Raw genomic sequence first — 6,000 nt, 5'->3', positions numbered from 1 at the left:
GAGCTACCAGGCTTTGCTGAGTTAATTAATACCTGTAGAGCAAGGATGGACAAGCTGGTGCTCTCGACAAGTTGCTGGAGTCATTTCCCACTTCCCACCAAAGAAACCATTGAGGTTACATGTACAGACACTTTGAGTTGTTGTTGTTGTTTAGTCGTGTCCAACTTTTCATGACCCCATGGACCAGAACATGCCAGGCACTCCTGTTTTCCACTGCCTCCCGCAATTTGGTCAGACTCATGCTGGTAGCTTCAAGAACACTGTCCAACCATCTCGTCCTCTGTCGTCCCCTTCTCCTTGTGCCCTCCATCTTTCTCAACATCAGGGTCTTTTCCAGGGAGTCTTCTCTTCTCATGAGGTAGCCAAAGTACTGGAGCCTCAGCTTCAGGATCTGTCCTTCCAGTGAGCACTTAGGGCTGATTTCCTTCAGAATGAAGAGGTTTGATCTTCTTGCAGTCCATGGGACTCTCAAGAGTCTCCTTCAGCACCATAATTCAAAAGCATCAATTCTTCGGTGATCAGCCTTCTTTATGGTCCAGCTCTCACTTCCATACATCACTACTGGGAAAACCATGGCTTTAACTATACGGACCTTTGTTGGCAAGGTGATGTCTCTGCTTTTTAAGACACTTTGAGTATTTCCTCTTTTTTTTAGGAATGGCAAATCAAGCACATTGCAAATGTTTTGCTGGGAAATTCAGGAGCATATTACTTCTGGTCAAAGTACTAATTGGGGCACTTTCCCCCATGCTTGCTTATTTATTGATTCATTGCTTTGTTTTGCTGAGATTATTATTGTTGTAAAAGTAAATCAAAACAAGAGAAAAAAGAAAAAAAAGGCTACATTAATTAAAAAATGGAAGCAGAGAAAACAGGAACCACAAAATGACCAACAAATATAATTAAGATTACAAAACAATATACAGCATATATGTTGATGGAGAAACTATTTGTTTCCCTCAAGCCAGGATAAATCAAGGTTCCTGGCTTCTATTGACATGTAAATGTGGCCAGTTCCTATTTTGCCTGAGTTTGCTGTTTTCCTCTTCCCTCCTTGTCCCTTTTGCCTTGTGTGTCATGCCTTATAGGTTGTAAGCCCAATGGCAGGGGCTGTCTTGTTTTAACATTACATTACATATAAGCCACTGTGGAATTCTTTTTGTTTGAAGAGTGGGGTACAAATGATCTAAATAAATATACATATTGTGTTGTTGTTTCAAATGAAGTTAATATGGAGGGGAGAGTTACTGTGCCGAGATCATTTTACTATCGCTCTTTTTCATACCGAGAAGGGGTGGATCGGACCGCTAAAGGATAACGCAAATCTCCTCGTCATCTTAGAAAAATGAGGTCCACGGAAATTAATTGGCTTTATTGTTCTTTTCACAGAGAGCAAACCAATGGCCACAATTGCATCGCCTCGTTTCAGGAAGCCTCTGGAAGCAACTGGACATGAACCTCTGCCTTGAGACTCACTAGAGAGTCAGATAATTAGTGCTAAGTGTATACTGTAATTCCTCCAACGCAGAGTGAAAATGCAGGTGTTTTATGGCAGACGGGGCATGTGTTTTGATGTCATAACGGGGGGGGGGAATACTTCTGATAATTAATTACGCATAGGAAAGTTGCATAGGGAAGGGTGGAACATTTGTCGTACGGCCACATGGATCAGAGGACTGGCTGAACGTCAGATGGAGACATCCTTGCGCAACTGCCAGGGCCCCAATTCCTGGGAGTGTCTGTTGCTGACAGTGCCAGATTTACATATAAGCTAAACAAGCTATAGCTTAGGGCCCCACTCTCTTAAAGGTAAAGGTTAAGGGACCCCTGACCATTAGGTCCAGTCGTGACTGACTCTGGGGTTGTGGCACTCATCTCGCTTTATTGGTCGAGGGAGCCAGTGTACAGCTTCTGGGTCGTATGGCCAGCATGACTAAGCCGCTTCTGGCGAACCAGAGCAGCGCATGGAAACACCGTTTACCTTCACGCCGGAGCGGTACCTATTTATCTACTTACACTTTGACGTGCTTTCGAACTGCTAGGTTGGCAGGAGCAGGGACCAAGCAACGTGAGCTCACCCCGTCACGGGGATTCGAACCACTGACCTTCTGATCTGCAAGTCCTAGGCTCTGTGGTTTAACCCACAGCGCCACCTGCGTCCCTTCCCCCACTCTCTTGGGGGCCCCCCAAAAAAAACTGAAGGAAAAAAACAACTAGATGTACATTTCCAAAATATAAGATAAAAAACAAATAAAATAAAACCTACATACAGCAAGTGTTTTGTGTTGTGCAGGCTCCTATGATGTAAGTAATGGGGCCCGCCTGCTAGCCTGCTCCCTAAAATATCACTGATTTGTTCATTTCTACATACAGTGGGGTACCTTGGTTCTCATATATTCAACACAAAAAACAGCGACAATTTGTCGTTGACAAAGGACAGCTGGACATATAAAGGGCCCCATTACCTTCAGTAGCTGAGGGCCTCATCGAACCTAATTCTAGCCCTGACTGCTGACCCCTGCCCTGGACTCCTCTTCCTCCTCTTCACTTTCTTTTGCCATACTCCTTGTTCAGTGTAATTATTTATTTCTTAAGAGCTGCCTCCAACTAAATTCCATTCAGAGTAAACCCCTTGAAAGAAATGTCTCTTAAGTTAGCTGTGCCCTCAGTTTCAGTGGGTCTGTTCTGAGTGGGGCTAACAATGGAGACCACCCCCAAATTTATACGCCACCCTTCTTCCCAAAGGCACCCAGGACAGCAAACACCAGGCTATAAAAACAATGCAATTAAAAATAAAATAAACATTTGACACATTTACAAACCATTAAAAACAAAAGACTTCTCTGAAGCATATACAGTGGTACCTTGGGTTGCATACGCTTCAGGTTACATACACTTCAGGGTACAGAATCCACTAACCCAGAAATAGTGCTTCAGGTTAAGAACTTTGCTTCAGGATAAGAACAGAAATTGTGCTCCTGCAGCGTGGCGGCAGCAGGAGGCCCCATTAGATAAAGTGGTGCTTCAGGTTAAGAACAGTTTCAGGTTAAGAATGGACCTCCGGAACGAATTAGGTACTTAAACCGAGGTACCACTGTACATAGCATTAAAAATAAAATAAGAGACATATTTACAAACCATTAAAAATATTTTTAAACTATCACATATGCACACACCTGATAACCTCACTATTGACAGACCCTTTTGCCAGGGTGAACAGGAATTTTAAGTTCCTCTTGAGCATTAATAATGAGGAAGAAAGACGCATCTCACCAAGGAGTACATGCCACAATGGGTTAAAATATTATTATTATTATTATTATTATTAAATGTATTTATATCCTGCCCTTTCTCCTAAGCCAGGGAGAAATACATTGGGCAATCAATATAGCTTATAACATTGACATGGCAGTGTGGGAAAGATCTTGGAAAAGAGATGTTATATTTACAGCATGCTATGCATTAAAAGGGACGCGGGTGGCGCTGTGGGTAAAACCTCAGTGCCTAGGATTTGCCAATCGTATGGTTGGCGGTTCGAATCCCCGCGGCAGGGTGAGCTCCCGTCTTTCGGTCCCAGCTCCTGCCCACCTAGCGGTTCGAAAGCACCCTTAAGTGCAAGTAGATAAATAGGTACCGCTTTATAGCGGGAAGGTAAACGGTGTTTCGGTGTGCTGCGCTGGTGCTGGATCGCCAGAGCAGCTTCGTCACGCTGGCCACGTGACCCGGAAGTGTCTCCAGACAGCGCTGGCCCCCGGCCTCTTAAGTGAGATGGGCGCACAACCCTAGAGTCGGACACGACTGGCCCGTACGGGCAGGGGTACCTTTACCTATGCATTAAAAGAAAACTGCATGAAGATGATGTATAGATGGTATTTGATGACTAGCAAGCTGGAAAAAAATGTATGTCTAAATCCAATATATGCTGGAAGTGTAAAAAGAAAGAGGGTACTTTTTTCACATGTGGTGGTCCTGTAAAGTTGCAAAAGCCTTATGGGAAATGATTTATAATGAATTGGGGGAGGGGTTAAAATAACTTTTGTTTGAAAACAGAAGCTTTCCTTTTAGGTATACTTGGAGAAGGGGTGCTGAAAGATAAGGGAAAAAACCATTTATGTATGCTACCACAACTGCCCGGATGATATATGCACAAAACTGGAAAAAGGAACCGACACCAAAATGAGGCAATTGGCAACTAAAATGGATGGAATACGCAGAGAGGTTAAGAGATACCAGAGAATACCAGAAGGTTAAAAGATCAGGATGATAAACACTTTGTAGCAGAATGGAGAAAATTTATTGAATACATATGAAAACAAACTGTTACCAATTAGAAACATTAGCAGGATTGATATAAACACAAGCAGTAACGATGCTAAGGGAATTAAAAAGGACAAATGGGTAAAAAGGATAAATTAACATATGCAGTAAGAATTTGATAGAAAAATAAGAAACCCAGAAGATGAGTGAGGGAAGCAGCAGAAAACATTATTGGATTTGTGTGTGATTTATAGTTATTGTTGAATATTGTAAAATGGAAAAATATATTTAGAAAAACCACAAAGTACGTAACTTACTTCTCAGTAGATGTGTATAGAGAATTATAATATCACCACTTGATTCTGCTTGATGAGTTGCCGTGGGATTAAATCGGTTTAGGGCTGAGTAACAAAACTTCACTTGGGCTGTATATTTTTCATCTTCCAAAGTGATACATCTCGAAAGATCTAAGAGTTTGTCCTAACAAGCAATGGGAGGGAGATGCTTACTAAATGCAATATTTGCCTTTCATGATCCCCCGCCTTCCTTGATAGTCAGTGGGGATTAGGTGTTCTTAAAACAATTTTGCCTTCTGTTCCTCTGCTGCAGTAACTCTTAAGTACCGTCTGGCAAAAGATAAAGGCTAACAGAAGAGTAACATTTGGTTGAACAACCAATAATTAGTTGTTGTTGTTGTTTAGTCGTGTCCGACTCTTCGTGACCCCCTGGACCAGAGAACGCCAGGCAGTCCTGTCTTCCACTGCCTCCCGCAGTTTGGTCAAACTCATGCTGGTAGCTTCGAGAACACTGTCCAACCATCTCGTCCTCTGTCGTCCCCTTCTCCTTGTGCCCTCCATCTTTCCCAACATCAGGGTCTTTTCCAGGGAGTCTTCTCTTCTCATGAGGTGGCCCAAAGTATTGGAGCCTCAGCTTCAGGATCTGTCCTTCCAGTGACGACTCAGGGCTGATTTCCTTAAGAAGGGATAGGTTTGATCTTCTTGCAGTCCATGGGACTCTCAAGAGTCTCCTCCAGCGCCATAATGCAAAAGCATAAATTCTTTGGCGATCAGCCTTCTTTATGGTCCAGCTCTCACTTCCATACATCACTACTGGGAAAACCATAGCTTTAACTATATGGACCTTTGTCGGCAAGGTGATGTCTCTGCTTTTTAAGATGCTGTCTAGGTTTGCCATCGCCTTTCTCCCAAGGAGCAGGAGTCTTTTAATTTCATGACTGCTGTCACCATCTGCAGTGATCATGGAGCCCAAGAAAGTAAAATCTCTCACTGCCTCCATTTCTTCCCCTTCTATTTGCCAGGAGGTGATGGGACCAGTGGCCATGATCTTCGTTTTTTTGATGTTGAGCTTCAGACCATATTTTGCACTCTCCTCTTTCACCCTCATTAAAAGGTTCCAATAATTAGTACTTATTTACTAACTAGGGATGGACAGATCTGTCAATTTCAGTTTCTATGCATTTCTCCAACCCTAAATTTTGTTCTCCACATTTCCACATCAGTTTTTGTTGTTTCATGGGTGCAGGTGGCACTGAGGTCTAAACCACAGAGCGTCTTGGGCTTGCCGATCGGAAGGTCGGCGGTTCGAATCCCAACCCTAAATTTTGTTCTACACACTTCCACATCAGTTTTTTGTTATAATGCTATTGTTTGTCATCTGCTTTGAATGGAAAGCAGTCTAGAAATACAGTGGACGCTCGGGTTGTGAACGTGATCCGTGCGGGAG

This window comes from Podarcis cretensis (genome assembly GCF_951804945.1).
Source record: "Podarcis cretensis genome assembly, chromosome: 16".
Classification (NCBI taxonomy): domain Eukaryota; kingdom Metazoa; phylum Chordata; class Lepidosauria; order Squamata; family Lacertidae; genus Podarcis; species Podarcis cretensis.
Note: the sequence above shows the minus strand (reverse complement) of the source record.